Source organism: Schistocerca cancellata, chromosome 7 (genome assembly GCF_023864275.1).
Source record: "Schistocerca cancellata isolate TAMUIC-IGC-003103 chromosome 7, iqSchCanc2.1, whole genome shotgun sequence".
NCBI lineage: Eukaryota > Metazoa > Arthropoda > Insecta > Orthoptera > Acrididae > Schistocerca > Schistocerca cancellata.
This window is the reverse complement of record NC_064632.1, coordinates 485,155,754-485,172,809: the sequence shown is the minus strand read 5'-3', so window position 1 is coordinate 485,172,809 and position 17,056 is coordinate 485,155,754.

The window sequence follows — 17,056 nt, the reverse complement described above, 5'->3', positions numbered from 1 at the left end:
GAGCCGCTCAAATTTCCGCCTTGCCTCGGTGTAGGACAGGCGGTCCAGGGTCTTATATTCCATTATCTTCCTTTCCTTCTGAAAGATCCTACAGTCCGGCGAGCAGGGGGAATGGTGTTCTCCGCAGTTAACACAGATAGGAGGCGGGGCACATGGAGTATCAGGATGCGAAGGACGTCCACAATCCCGACACGTGATGCTGGAAGTACAGCGAGATGACATGTGCCCGAACTTCCAGCATTTAAAACACCGCATCGGAGGAGGGATATATGGCTTCACATCACAACGGTAAACCATCACCTTAACCCTTTCGGGTAAGACATCACCCTCAAAGGCCAAGATGAAGGCACCGGTGGCTACCTGATTATCCCTCGGACCCCGATGGACGCGCCGGACGAAGTGAACACCTCGTCGTTCGAGGTTGGCGCGTAATTCATCGTCGGACTGCAGAAGAAGATCCCTGTGGAATATTATACCCTGGACCATGTTCAGACTCTTATGCGGCGTGATGTTAACTGAAACATCCCCCAACTTGTCACAATTGAGCAACCTCCGTGACTGGGCAGAGGATGCCGTTTTGATGAGCACAGAACCAGAGCGCATCTTGGACAAGCCCTCCACCTCCCCGAACTTGTCCTCTAAATGCTCCACAAAAAACTGGGGCTTGGTTGACATAAATGATTCCCCATCAACTCGCGTACACACAAGGAACCGGGGTGAATAGTCTCCACTGCCTTCTTTTGCCATACGTTCCTCCCATGGAGTGGCCAGGGAGGGAAATGATCGTGGATCGTATTTCCTGCCGTTGAGGTTAGACCTCGATCGCTTAGAGACTGCTGGTGGGGGCCCACCAGCGAGAGATGATGTACCACGCTTCATTGCGGGTCATCCGCCCTGATGCCACCTACTCCGACCAAGGGCCCTCCCCACGGGCGCCACCCAGCCACAGCAAAGGCCACCTGGCAGGATGGCCATTGCCGGGAGTCCCGATGCCCCGGGGCGATGGGCATCTACTCCTTGGCATACGTGGGGAGTTAACGGCGCAGGCATCAGTAGAGCGATCCCTGTGTTGTCAGGGGGCTACAACCAAGAGGGTACATGGCGGCCCCACCACAACGGACTGGCTACCGTGCTGGATCTTAGGTGCAAAAAAAAATGGCCAAGGTCGTCGCCGCAGTTAAAAGAAACGCTGCAGAGTGCAGTGTGGTAATCGCCCAAGAGATCGAAAACGAGCGGGACACTATTGCAACGACGAGAAAGACGGCGAAAGGTCGAATTGCACGAAGGATACAGTGCACCATGTAAGGCGCCCTTCCCCAATTGGCTCGCTCTTCGGAATAATTTAGAAAGATGGAGGTCAAACCCGAGAGGGGACCATCACATAAGGCCGAAACATGTGAGACTCCTTTTAGTCGCCTCTTACGACAGGCAGGAATACCGCGGGCCTATTCTAACCCCCGAACCCGCAGGGGGACCAGACAGAGGGTTATAGGCGTTGAAGTCGCCCAGTAACAAGAAAGGTGGCGGCAATTGGGCTATCAGAGAAGCCAGGACATGCTACGCAAAGCACCATCCAGTGGAAGGTAGAGACTGCAGACAGTAACAGCCTGTGGCGTCCACAGCCGATCAGTGACAGCCTCTAAAGATGTTTGTAGAGGTAGAGACTCGCTGTGAAGAGAGTGAAGGACATAGATGCAGATGCCACCAGACACCCTTTCATAAGCTATCCGGTTCTTATAATAACCCCGATAGCCTCGGAGGGCGGGGGTTCACATTGCTGGAAACCCGTTTTCCTTAATAGTAGTGCAGAAGAAAGGGTGAAGGCTGATAAGTTGTCGGAGCTCAGCAAGATGGTGGATGAAACCGCTGCAGTTCCACTGGAGGATGGTATTGTCCATGTCTGTGAAGGGCGTGACGTGATTTGGAAGGCACATTACGCTGCTGGGTCACCTGCTGCCTCCAATTCAGCACCGGTGCTAGCGCTATCCACGGCGTCTGAGGGACCGGCGAGATCGAGGTCCTCAGCGGACGCCAGAATCTCCACCTCGTCCTCAGACACAGAGCTTGCAGAAAGCGATGGCACGGATGCCAATGTCGTTGGTCTTTGGGACTTTCTTCTTTTTCTGCTTGTCGCACTGTGCCTTCGGTGGTTCAGGCTTCATGGGCTGCACTGGGTCAGTCTCCGGGACGGACGACGACCGTGAGTCCCTACGACCAGGGACTGGTGGTTGTTTCAGCCACTTGCGGGTGCCTGCTTTTCCACTGGTCAGATCCCCAAGGGGATCCCTTCCTGGCGAGAGTAGCTGAAGAAGTCTTACACTTCTCCGGCTGGGAAGGGGGAGCTGATGTCCGCGATGGTTGGGAGGGTGTTGCCCCTGAAGAAGATGGTTCAGGAGCAACAGGGTGTTAAGTGCCCCGCACAAACAAGGGGTCTGTTGGATTCTGACCAATCATAGAACCAACCGTACGGGTGACACAGGAGATGGAAGAACCGTCGTTGCAGCAGCGGCGTAAGTCGACGTCACTGCCACAGGATGGAGCCTCTCTTACTTCCGCCTAGCTTGAGTAGGTCAGGCGGTCCAGGGTTTTAAATTCCATTATCTTCCATTCTTTCTGGAATGTCCTACAGTCTGGCGAGCAGGGGGAATGGTGTTCTCCGCAGTTAACACAGATGGGTGGCGGAGCACATGGAGTGTTGGGATGAGAAGGACGTCCACAATCGCGACATGTGATGCCGGAAGTACAGCGCGATGACATGTGCCCGAACTTCCAGCATTTAAAACACCGCATCGGAGGAGGGATATATGGCTTCACATCACAACGGTAAACCATCACCTTAACCTTTTCGGGTAAGACATCACCCTCAAAGGCCAAGATGAAGGCACCGGTGGCTACCTGATTATCCCTCGGACCCCGATGGACGCGCCGGACGAAGTGAACACCTCGTCGTTCGAGGTTGGCGCGTAATTCATCGTCGGACTGCAGAAGAAGATCCCTGTGGAATATAATACCCTGGACCATGTTGAGACTCTTATGCGGCGTGATGTTAACTGAAACATCCCCCAACTTGTCACAATTGAGCAACCTCCGTGACTGGGCAGAGGATGCCGTTTTGATGAGCACAGAACCAGAGCGCATCTTGGACAAGCCCTCCACCTCCCCGAACTTGTCCTCTAAATGCTCCACAGAAAACTGGGGCTTGGTTGACATAAACGATTCCCCATCAACTCGCGTACACACAAGGAACCGGGGTGAATAGTCTCCACTGCCTTCTTTTGCCATACGTTCCTCCCATGGAGTGGCCAGGGAGGGAAAAGATCGTGGATTGTATTTCCTGCCGTTGAGGTTAGACCTCGATCGCTTAGAGACTGCTGGTGGTGGCCCACCAGCGAGAGATGATGTACCACGCTTCATTGCGGGTCATCCGCCCTGATGCCACCTACTCCGACCAAGGGCCCTCCCCACGGGCGCCACCCAGCCGCAGCAAAGGCCACCTGGCAGGATGGCCATTGCCGGGAGTCCCGATGCCCCGGGGCGATGGGCATCTACTCCTTGGCATACGTGGGGAGTTAACGGCGCAGGCATCAGTAGAGCGATCCCTGTGTTGTCAGGGGGCTACAACCATGAGGGTACATGGCAGCCCCACCACAACGGACTGGCTACCGTGCTGGATCTTAGGTGCAAAAAATGGCCAAGGTCGTCGTCGCAGTTAAAAGAAACGCTGCAGAGTGCAGTGTGGTAATCGCCCAAGAGATCGAAAACGAGCGGGACACCATTGCAACGACGAGAAAGACGGCTAAAGGTCTAATTGCACGACGGATACAGTGCACCATGTAAGGCGCCCTTCCCCAATTGGCTCGCTCTTCGGAATAATTTAGAAAGATGGAGGTCAAACCCGAGAGGGGACCATCACATAAGGCCGAAACATGTGAGACTCCTTTTAGTCGCCTCTTACGACAGGCAGGAATACCGCGGGCCTATTCTAACCCCCGAACCCGCAGGGGGGGGGGGGATTGGACAGTATTTCTATCTTTAGTCAAAAGCACATTGGGCAAACAATTAACCACTGTCAGGAGAGATCATCCAAATACCGCATTACGCCACCTGTAACTACAGGTGACGTAACGCAGTTGCCGTAATAGAAGCCAAACTGCTGACAAGAATAATGAGCAGAGGAATGGAAAAGAAACTGCCAATCTCTTAGGTAACAATCAGTTTGGCTTTAGGAGAGGTAAAGGTACCATTGAGGCTGTCCTGACGTTCTGTCTGGTAATGGAAACAATACTACAAAAAAAAATTAAACAGGTATTTAGTAGAAAATAAAACATAGAAAAATGTTAATGAAGAATAGCAGGGGATAAAGAACTGTATGAAGATAGGAACAGATAAAATACTGGTCAAACAAACCACATGGAAATAGATTTCTCCCTCAGGGATAACCAAATAGCGTATGAAACGTACTTAAAATGGATCTAACTAGACAACGTTATATAACTGCTACAAATGCTGCAACATCTCCAACAAGAATACCCCAACGAGTTGGGGAAAACTCGTGAGTGCTGTTGAACATGATGTATGTGGAGACAAGACTTCACCCGTAAATTATTAAAGAATTTAAATAATTGAGAAAGAAACAACACGCCAACAGATGTGGTAACACATGACGAATGGACTGGACGTTGCAAAGGCATTTAGTTTAATCCTGACGCAGACATTTCTTCTAACTTTGAATACAGGATCGGAGAATTAGAAGAAAATATTGACATACTTACTTTAGGACAGTTGGAGTTAGTAATAAAGAAGCAAGAAAACAAAAAGTCCGCGGGATCGGAGAGCATAAATATAGAACTCATCAAGAATGGAAAATCTTTACTCAAACTACTCCTCCTTCAACTATTAAACAGCTCCTGACTTACAATGAGGACACACCTGATACACAGTTAACGGTTACCGTCTCTTCTGCATTTAAGAAAGACAAAGAAATTGTAAGGTGCAATATTTTTTGGTTTCCTTATTATAGGATTGAAGACAACTGTGTAAGTTGGAATGACATGTTTAATGTCGCAATATTAGCACAAAGATACACGCTTATACAGTGTTTTCAATGTGACAACAAAAATCAGTTGTCAGGATAACGCATCTCGTCAACGTCAAAAAGTGAAATAATCCTGAACACAACAATACTGATTATTAGAACTCAGAAGGTTAAACTTTAATACTGTCGTGTATAGCATAATTTAACTGTAAGTTTCTTTACAAAAGTGTTCCTACACTTACGTTATGATGTTGGTCAGGACTATGAAAATAGATTCCGGTTCAAAGTTCGGTACTATTTTTAGGACGACAATCATGTCTACGGTGGCTGGTTAGTTATGTGACAAATTGAGCAAAAGATTACCCAAAGTCGCTCGAGTTTACAGTGGACGCAAGTTGGTCAACCAAGAAGTTCACGCCTCTGCACGCGGTATTTACCTTAAGCTGTGATGACCAGTCTTCTGCTAGACCGCTCTCTTCCGCTAAAATTCCTATAAAACTAATTACACTTTTGCTTAATTTTCCAGCAGAAACTTTCCCTTACGTTTCTCGTTAGGTGAGAGAACATGTACTGATCCCCAGTCTTATAATATGCACGCTGCTCCAACCATGCGCGCGTATATCGCCACATTCTAATGCCCCCTCAGTTCTCGCAAGAACAATTAACTAGTTGGCTGGTTCGTTTCTCCAGATTTGGAGCTAAACAATGCTACAGCTAATTTATACCTGGATATCAGCCGCTGTGAACGCAGTGTTCACACGAATTACTCCTGTGTCCTACAGAGCGTTACGTGCTCCGTTCTGCACTTGATGCCAGGTCAGGAAGTCCACCGAAAATTTCCGTCTTGTCTTACCCATAGCCGAACTGTCTCCGCACCTGAGTTCTTTCGTTCTTCACGTTACGGCTTTTTTCGACCAATAGGAGCGTTCCTCTTATTTCGCAAGGTCCCTACCATTAAATTGCGTCGAAACTTTGGCTCTTTTCTCGTTCCTAGCGCGTTTCCGCCAATCTGACGTTTTGTGCCAGTTCCAGAAGCCTAAATGCATACATTATCTCTCTCTTTCACATGTGTAGCACTCGCTGGTCACGTGATCGAAAATGCGTCACTGGTTTTGTTCTTATCCCTTTGGAATTCGGAAACAGTTTTTACAAGCTTTCTTTGTCGTCCTCTCTCAGATGGGCTGTTATACTCTCTCCCCATTTGAGTCACCTGGTCGGTAGTTGACCTTCCACCTGGGACTCCCTTTTAACTGGTTTCCGTGGTACCATCTGTAGCACAGCCTTGCCTCTGCTCACACCTCCGAAATCCCAAACTAAAACGCCTCTTGCTGCTTGTTGCATTATATAGGAATGGTGTGTTAATTACCATCGATTGAGTGTCATTCCTGTTTTGCTTTACATTTTGAAAGGCAAATTTGCTCATAACCGCCAAATTAAGTTAGGAGTCATATTCACCTTCCCGCTGCGATGTACAACGCTCTCATGTAAGGTGCGAATCTGACCATTTTTTCTGACACCTTACAAAATAAATCCACAAACTACAGAGGTATACGTACACTAAAGTGTAATATATGCTGGTACATTAAATTAACGATTCAAGTCAACGGCACAGTCATGGTTGGTTGGTTGGTTGGTTGGTTGTTTTGGGGGAATTAAAGGGACCAGACTGCAATGGTCATTGGTCCTTTTTTACATAATTTCAAACACGAACTATGGAAAAGACAGCAGATGGCACAGGACAAAAAAAGACTGAGACCAGACAATAGGAATTAAAATCACACAGTGTGACACTAGTTGGCCGACCATAGACAAAAAAGGAGAAGCCAACCGCCGAGAAAAACATTAAAAAACTCAGTCTCAAATCGTAGGCCAAAGGCCAGACTCAGCATTAAAAGACAAACACTTAGATTAAGTGATAAAAGCCCCCTGCCCGAATAAAGCGCAAAACTAAGCCTGTCATGTCAGTGTCATTTGTTAAAGAGCAGGGAGCATATCAGGCAGCGCAAATCTGTGCCGGAGCACAGCTAAAACGGGACACGCCAACAAAATGTGGACCACCATCAAAGCCGCCCCGCAGCGACAGAGGTAGGTCCTCGCAAAGGAGTGAGTAACTGTGTGTCAGCTGGGTGTGACCAATGCAGAGCCGACAAAGGAGAACTGAGTCCCTGCGAGTGGCTAGCATGGCTAACCACCGCACAGTCGTCGTCTCCTTGATAGCATGAAGTTTATTGGGTGTGGTCAGATCGCGCCATTCAGAGTCCCACAGCGCATAAACTTTGCGGCGTAAGAAAGCTCGCAAATCAGTCTCCTGGAGGCCAACCTCCACAGATGGTTTACTGGTGGGCTGTTTGGCCAGGCTGTCTATATGTTCATTTCCTGGTATCCCAACATGGCCTGGGGTCCACACAAAGACCACAGAGAGGCCGCAACGGGCAAGAGTATGAAGGAACTCCTGGATAGCTAGCACCAGATGAGAGCGAGGGAACCATTGGTCAATAGCTCCTAAACCGATCAGGGAGTCGCTACATATAACGAAGGACTCACCTAAGCAGGAGCAAATATCTTCTAGGGCATGAAAGATGGCTACCAGCTCAGCAGTTAAATCGCTGCAACACGCCCACAATGAATGTTGTTCGTAATGGTCACCTAGTGTGAAAGCGTAACCCACATGACCAGCAACCATCGAACCGTCAGTGTAAACAATGCCAGAGCCCTGATACGTTGTGTGGATGGAAAGGAAGCGGCGATGGAAGGCCTCCGGAGGGACTGAGTCATTTGGGCCTTGTGCCAATTCCAGCAGAAGGCGAGGGCGAGGCACACACCACGGGGGTGTACGCAGAGGTGCACGAAAAGGAAGCAGAAGAGGTGGTGGTGGTTGTTGGGATGTTTAAGGGGGACTAAACAGCGAAGGTCATCAGTCCCCCATTCCAAAATCAGGCGAGCCGAAAATCCACGGAGCAGGTAAAAACCAAAGGGGGAGGAGACGTCCCCCCAGGCGCTAAAAGAACACAAATGGAGCAACGAACATTACAGATAAGAACAGGACAGAGGAACACCAGACGGAAAGAAACAGAAGAAAGGAAGACGGCCGGAGACTGGTTGACTGACCACGAGAACAAAAAAAAAAGGGAAAGAGCCAACCATCTCACGGCACACCAGAACAGCAACAGACACAAGGACAAAAGACACAGAAAAGGAAAGGTGCAAGACCTCCCTAAATCGAACCATAAAACGGACTACCACGGATAAAATTTAAAACGGCATCAGCCATGGAGGCATCGTCAGATAAAATCAAAGCCAAAGTGCCCGGGAGATTAAAAGATTGCCGGAGTGTGCGCAGTCGAGGACACTCCAGCAAAATGTGGCCGACCGTCAGCCGGGACCCACACCGACACAAGGGGGGATCCTCCTGACGCAACAGATGGCCGTGCGTCAGGTATGTATGGCCGATGCGCAGCCGACACAGGACTACCGAGTCCCTGCGAGAAGCCCGCAGGGAGGAACGCCACACATCGGTCGTCCCCTTGACAGCCCGCAGTTTATTCGGGGCTGTCATGCCACGCCACTCAGCAGCCCACACCCCAATCAGCTTACGGCGCAACACCATCTGCTGGTCGCGAGCCGTAAGGCCGACCTCCAAAGCCGGGGCGTCGATCGCCCCCTTGGCCAGCCTGTCTACACGTTCGTTCCCTGGGATGCCAACATGACCGGGCGTCCAAACCAGGACCACCGAACGACCAGAACGGGCAATGGCGGAAACAGTCTCCTGAATGGAGGACACCAGAGGAGAGGAGGGATAACAGCGGTCGATGGCCTGAAGGCTGCTCAGGGAGTCACTGCAGATGACGACAGACCTACCTGAGCAGAAACGCATATGCTCAAGAGCGCGCAATATGGCCACCAGCTCTGCAGTAAAAACACTGCAGCCAGCCGGCAAGGAGCGCTGCTCAACATGAGCAGCATGAGCATAAGAGTAGGCAGTGCGACCATCAACCAGGGAACCATCAGTGTAGACAGTCTCACTGTCCGAAAATGAGGCGAGGAGAGCAAGAAAACGGCGACGGAGGGCCACAGGCGGAACCGAGTCCTTGGGTCCCTGTGCCAAGTCCAGACGGACGGACGGCCGGGACAAACACCAGGGAGGCGTAGGTGCACGGACCTGGAAGGGAGGCGGAAGAGGGAAGGAACCCAATTCCGACAGCAGGGACTGAACGCGGACAGCGACGGAAAGCCCAGACCTAGGTCGCCGTTCGGGCAGATGGAGGACCATAGCAGGGAAAAGCAGGCGACGATTGGGATGATCTGGCGAGCAATGAACGTGGACAGCATAGTCGACGAGCAGACGATGGCGGCGTATCCGCAGCGGGGGAACCCCGGCCTCCACCAGTAGACTATCCACGGGGCTGGTGCGAAAAGCGCCAGTGGCAAGCCTAACCCCACAGTGGTGTATGGGGTCTAACAACTTCAACACTGAGGGGGACGCAGACCCATACGCCAGGCTCCCATAATCAAGCCGGGACTGCACTAGGGCTCGGTACAACCGCAGCAGCGTGCAGCGATCTGCACCCCAAGACGTGTGGCTAAGGCAGCGGAGGGCGTTTAGGTGCCGCCAGCATTTTTGCTTCAGCTGAGTAACATGAGGAACCCATGTGAGCCGGGCATCAAACACGAGTCCCAAGAAGCGGCAAGTGTCCACCACTTCAAGCAGGTGGCCGTCGAGGTAAAGTGCAGGATGAGGGTGGACCGTCCGACGCCTGCAGAAGTGCATAACTCGAGTCTTGGGTGCAGAGAACTGAAAACCGTGAGTCAGAGCCCATGATGCTGCCTTGCGAACGGCGACTTGCAGCCTGCGTTCGGCGACTCCCGTAGTCGTGGAGCTAAATGAGATGCAGAAGTCGTCGGCATACAAAGAAGGAGACACTGACGACCCCACTGCTGCTGCCAGACCATTAATGGCCACTAAAAATAAGGAGACGCTCAACACCGAGCCCTGCGGGACCCCATTTTCCTGTATGTAAGAGGAACTAGAGGTGGCACCGACTTGCACCCGGAAAGAGCGGTGCAATAAAAAGCTTTGAAGAAAAGCCGGGAGCCGACCACGAAGACCCCACTCATGCAATGTGGCGAGGATGTGATGCCTCCATGTGGTGTCATACGCCTTCCGCAGATCGAAAAACACGGCAACGAGATGCTGACGTCGGGCAAAGGCCGTACGGACAGCAGATTCCAGCCGTACCAAATTGTCCACTGCAGACCGGCCCCGGCGGAAACCACCCTGGGATGGAGCGAGGAGACCGCGCGACTCAAGGACCCAACACAAACGCCGCCCCACCATACGTTCGAGCAATTTGCACAAAACGTTGGTGAGGGTAATGGGACGATAGCTGTCCACCGCCAGTGGGTCCGCACCGGGCTTCGAGATGGGGACAATAACACCCTCTCGCCATTGCGACGGGAACACGCCTTCGCTCCAAATGCGATTAAATATCGCGAGAATGTGTCTCTGGCAGTCCCTGGAGAGATGCTTCAGCATCTGTGCGTGGATGCAGTCCGGTCCTGGTGCTGTATCAGGGCAATCGGCGAGGGCAGCGAGGAATTCCCTCTCGCTGAAAGGAGCATTGTATGTTTCATAATGACGCGTGTGGAATGAGAACGGCGTCCGCTCGGCTCGCTCCTTTAGAGAGCGAAAGGCGGGGGGATAGGAAGCAGTCGCAGAGCTCTGAGCAAAGTGCGCGGCTAGCCGTTCAGCAATGGCGGCAGCGTCCGTGCAGACAGCGCCGTCCAAGGAGAGCCCAGGGACACCCATAGGGGTCTGGGAGCCATAAATCCGCCGGATCCGGGACCACACGTGCGAGGACGAGACACGGGAGCCCAGGGAGGAGACGTACCTCTCCCAGCACTCCTGCTTACGCCGTGCAATAAGACGGCGGGCGAAGGCACGGAGCCTCTTAAAGGCGATGAGGGTCTCCAGAGACGGGTGCCGCCTATGACGCTGGAGAGCCCGCCTACGGTCGCGAATAGCCTCAGCAATCTCCGGCGACCACCAGGGGACGGTCTTCCTCCGAGGGAGGCCAGAAGAACGGGGGATGGAAGCCTCGGCCGCTGAAATGATGGACGTGGTTAAAACACGAACCACCTCGTCAATGTCACCCTGTGGGGGAGACTCAATGGTTGCAGCGGAAGTAAAAGCTGCCCAGTCAGCCCTGTGGAGAGCCCAGCGGGGCAAGCGCCCAGAAGAATGACACTGGGGCAGTGACAAATAGATGGGAAAATGGTCACTGCCACACAGGTCAGGGTGCACTCTCCAGTGGAGGGATGGGACAAGGCCAGGGCTGCAAATAGAGAGATCGATGGCCGAGAACGAGCCATGGGCCACACTGAAATGCGTGGGAGCACCTGTGTTCAAGAGGCTAAGGTCGAGCTGAGCCAACACATGCTCCACGGCCCGACCGCGAACATCGGAGACAGTCCCACCCCATAGAGGGTTGTGGGCATTGAAATCACCCAGCAGCAAAAAAGGTGGCGGCAGTTCGGCTATCAGAGCAGCCAGGACATGCTGTGCGACAACACCATCAGGTGGAAGGTAAATACTGCAGACGGTGATAGCCTGTGGCGTCCACACCCGAACAGCGACAGCCTCTAAAGCTGTTTGTAGAGGTACAAACTCGCTGTGAAGAGAGTTAAGGACATAGATGCAGACGCCACCAGACACCCTTTCATAAGCTGCTCGGTTCTTAAAATAACCCCGATAGCCACGGAGGGCGGGGGTTCGCATTGCTGGAAACCAAGTTTCCTGCAGAGCAATGCAAAGGAAAGGATGACGGCTGAGAAGTTGGCGGAGCTCAGCTAGATGGTGGAAGAAACCGCTGCAGTTCCACTGGAGGATGGTATTAGCCATGGATGGGAAAGGCGTGAAGGGACTGGGGGGGCAGATTACGCCTCCGGGGCCCCTGCTGCTACTGAGTCACCACCTGGACAACAGCTATCCACTGCATCCGAGGGACTGGCGAGATCCATGTCCTCAGCGGACGCCAGGATCTCCACCTCATCCTCGGATGCAGAGGGAGAAGGTTGCGGTGGGACAGGTGCCACCGCAATTTCAGGATGCTTGGGAGCCTTTTTCTTTGACTGCTTTGCGCGCTGAGCCTTAGGTGGTTCTGGCTGGGAGGGCCGCACTGGGTCGGTCTCTGGGACTGAAGACGACCGTGACGCCCTACGACCAGCGACCGGTGGTTGTTTGACAACCTTGCGGGTGTCCGCTTTGGCACTGGGCAAAGCCTGGGATGGGAGGGCCCCAAGGGACCCCTTCCGAGCGAGAGGAGCCGAAGAAGGCTCACGCTTCTCCGGCTGTGAAGGGGGAACAGATGTCCCCGGTGGTTGGGGTAGTGTTGCTCCTGAAGTAGATGGAGCAGGAGCAACAGGGAGTGAAGTGCCCCCCACAACCAAGGGGGCCGGTGAATGCTGACCGAGCTGAGATCGAACTGGTGTTGCAGCAGCGGCATAACTAGTTGGCATTGGCACAGGATGTAGCCGCTCAAATTTCCGCCTTGCCTCGGTGTAGGACAGGCGGTCCAGGGTCTTATATTCCATTATCTTCCTTTCTTTCTGGAAGATCCTACAGTCCGGCGAGCAGGGGGAATGGTGTTCTCCGCAGTTAACACAGATAGGAGGCGGGGCACATGGAGTATCAGGATGCGAAGGACGTCCACAATCCCGACACGTGATGCTGGAAGTACAGCGAGATGACATGTGCCCGAACTTCCAGCATTTAAAACACCGCATCGGAGGAGGGATATATGGCTTCACATCACAACGGTAAACCATCACCTTAACCTTTTCGGGTAAGACATCACCCTCAAAGGCCAAGATGAAGGCACCGGTGGCTACCTGATTATCCCTCGGACCCCGATGGACGCGCCGGACGAAGTGAACACCTCGTCGTTCGAGGTTGGCGCGTAATTCATCGTCGGACTGCAGAAGAAGATCCCTGTGGAATATAATACCCTGGACCATGTTCAGACTCTTATGCGGCGTGATGTTAACTGAAACATCCCCCAACTTGTCACAATTGAGCAACCTCCGTGACTGGGCAGAGGATGCCGTTTTGATGAGCACAGAACCAGAGCGCATCTTGGACAAGCCCTCCACCTCCCCGAACTTGTCCTCTAAATGCTCCACAAAAAACTGGGGCTTGGTTGACATAAACGATTCCCCATCAACTCGCGTACACACAAGGAACCGGGAGGAATAGTCTCCACTGCCTTCTTTTGCCATACGTTCCTCCCATGGAGTGGCCAGGGAGGGAAATGATCGTGGATCGTATTTCCTGCCGTTGAGGTTAGACCTCGATCGCTTAGAGACTGCTGGTGGTGGCCCACCAGCGAGAGATGATGTACCACGCTTCATTGCGGGTCATCCGCCCTGATGCCACCTACTCCGACCAAGGGCCCTCCCCACAGGCGCCACCCAGCCGCAGCAAGAGCCACCTGGCAGGATGGCCATTGCTGGGAGTCCTGATGCCCCAGGGAGATGGGCATCTACTCCTTGGCATACGTGGGGAGTGAACGGCGCAGGCATCAGTAGAGCGATCCCTGTGTTGTCAGGGGGCTACAACCAAGAGGGTACATGGCGGCCCCACCACAACGGGCTGGCTACCGTGCTGGATCTTAGGTGCAAAAATGGCCAAGGTCGTCGTCGCAGTTAAAAGAAACACTGCAGAGTGCAGTGTGGTAATCGCCCAAGAGATCGAAAACGAGCGGGACACCATTGCAACGACGAGAAAGACGGCTAAAGGTCTAATTGCACGACGGATACAGTGCACCATGTAAGGCGCCCTTCCCCAATTGGCTCGCTCTTCGGAATAATTTAGAAAGATGGAGGTCAAACCCGAGAGGGGACCATCACATAAGGCCGAAACATGTGAGACTCCTTTTAGTCGCCTCTTACGACAGGCAGGAATACTGCGGGCCTATTCTAACCCCCGAACCCGCAGGGGGCGAAGCAGAAGAGGTAAAGCCCCAAGCCTGGAGAGAAGCTCTGACGTGGACTACTATCGTACATCCAGTCCTGGGCCGACGTTATGGAAGACGGACGTGCGACTGTGAGAATAGTAGCCGATAGTTAGGATGCCCAGGCAAGCTAAAAACATGGGCAGCATAAGCAGCCAGTAAATGTTGGCGCCATAACCGCAGTGGAGGGACACCTGCCTCCACAAGTATGCTATCCACAGGGCTGGTCCGGAAAGCACCAGTGGCAAGGCGTATCCCGCTGTGGAGGATTGGGTCCAGCAGCTGCAACACAGATGGGGATGCTGAGCCATAAGCTAGGCTCCCATAATCCAGATGGGACTGGATTAACGCCTGGTAGAGCCATAACAGGGTAGATCGGTCGGCGCCCAAGCTGGTGTGGCTCAAGCATCGCAGAGCATTTTGATGCCGCCAACACATCTGTTTAAGCTGCCGAATATGAGGCAGCCAAGTCAACTGGGCATCAAAAACCACACCCAAAAACCTACGCGAATCCACCACAGCAAGAAGTTCGCCATCAAGGTAAAGCCGTGGCTCCAGATGAACTGTACGTCGCCGGCAGAAACGCATATTGCAGGTCTTGGCTGCCGAAAACTGAAAGCCATGCGCTACAGCCCAAGATTGTGCCTTGCGGATAGCGCCCTGCAACTGACGTTCAGCAACTGCAATGCCATTTGACCTATAGTAAAGGCAGAAGTTGTCAGCATACAAGGACGCTGAGACAGACGTTCCCACCGCCACAGCGAGGCCGTTAATTGCAATTATAAACGGGCCGACACTGAGGACAGATCTCTGTGGCACACCATTCTCCTGGACTTGGGAGGAACTACGGGAGGACGCGACTCGCACGCGGAAGGTACGATACGACAGAAAATTTCGGATAAAGATCGGCAGATTGCCCCGAATTATAGAAAGGATGTGATGATGCCATGTCGTATCGTACGCCTTCCGCATGTCGAAAAAGACAGCGACCAGGTGCTGACGGCGGGCAAAGGCAGTACGGATGGCCAACTCCAGGCTCACCAGATTGTCGGCGGCGCAGCAGCCTTTACGGAACCCACCCTGAGATGGAGCCATAAGGCTCCGAGACTCCAGTACCCAATTCAAGCGCCGGCTCAACATCCACTCAAGCAACTTGCAAAGAACGTTGGTGAGGCTAATGGGACGGTAGCTGTCCACCTCCAAAGGGTGCTTGCCTGGTTTCAGAATGGGGATAACAATACTTTCCCGCCATTGCGACGGAAACTCACCCTCGACCCAGAGATGGTTGTAAAGGTCGAGGAGCCGTCGCTGGCAGTCCACTGAAAGGCGTTTCAGCATCTGACAGTGGATGCTATCTTAGCCCAGGAGCTGTATCAGGGGAAGCGGCTAGAGCACTGCGAAATTCCCACTCACTGAATGGAACCTTGTACGATTCTGGATGGTGGGTGCGAAACGAAATGCTCCGACGTTCCATCCGCTCTTTAATGGAGCGGAAGGCCAGGGGGTAATTCGCAGAACCGGAACTCATAGCAAAATGCCCTGCTAAGCGATTGGCAATGACGTCAGAGTCAGTACAAACTGTTCCATTCAATGAGAGCGCTGGGACGCTGACCGGGGTTCGATAGCCATAGAGGCGTCGAATATTGGCCCAGACCTGCGATGGCGAGACATGGAGGCCAATGGTGTAAGCATACCGCTGCCAGCACTCCTCCTCGCGTTGGCGGATTAGGCGGTGGGCCTGGGCTCGCAACCGTTTGAAGGTGATGAGGTGTTCTATGATGGGATGTCACTTGTGACGCTGGAGCGCCCGCCGGCGATCTTTAATCGCTTAGCGTTCTCAGGCGACCACCAGGGCACAGTCCTCCGCCGAGGGGACCCAGAAGAATTGGGAATGGCAGATTCTGCGGCAGTAACGATGCTGGTGATGACCGAGTTAACCACCGCAACAATGTATCACTAGAGAGAGGCAATGGAGGAGAACCAGTCCCAGTCAGCCTTATAGCCCATCTGCTGGGGCGCCCAGAAGAGTGACGCCACAGTAGTGACAGAAAGATCAGAAAGTGGTCATCACCACACAGGTCGTAGTGCACACTCCATTGGACGGAAGGTAAGAGGCTAGGGCTGCAGATCGAAAGGTCGATGGCGGAGTACGTGCCATGTGCCATGTGCCACACTGAAGTGTGTGAAGGTACCGTAATTTAAAATCGAAAGCTGGAGCACCGCCAAATAATGCTCAACATTGGCGCCTCTACCTGTTGCCACTGACCCACCCCACAGAGCGTTATGGGCGTTGAAGTCGCCCAGTAACAAGAAAGGTGGCAGCAAATGGGTTATCAGTACAGCCAAGACATGCTGCGTGACATCATCAGGTGGAAGGTAAAGACTGCACACTGTAACAGCCTGTGGCGTCCACACCCGATTAGCGACAGCCTCTAAAGGTGTTTGTAGACTCACAGTAAAGGGAGTGAAGGACATAGATGTAGCCATCTCGAGGTACCCTTTCATAAGCTGCCCGGTTCCTATAATAACCCTCATAGCCACGGAGGGTGGGGGTTTGCGTTGCCAGAAACCAAGTTTCTTGAAAAGCAATAGAGAGGAAAGAGTGAAGGCTGAGAAGTTTACAGATCTCAGCTAGATGGTGGAAGAAACCGCTGTAGTTCCACTGAAGGATGGTATTGTCCATAGCTGAGAAAGGTGTGATGGGGCTGGGGAGGCACATTACGCCGCAGGGTCACCTGATACCACCAATTGAGCACCTGTGCAAGTGCTATCCATGGTGTCTGAAGGACAGGCGAGATCAAGGTCCTCAGTGGTCCCAATGATCTCCACCTCATCCTCAGACACAGAGCTCGAAGGCTGCGGTGGCGTGGGTGCCACCGAAACTTCTTAGGCCTCACAGGACTTTCTCTTGGACTTCTCTGACTGAACCTCGGGTTTCACCAGCTGGTAGGGCTTCACTGATTCAGTCTCCGGGATGGAGGAGGATCGTGACACCCTACCATCAGCTGCTGGT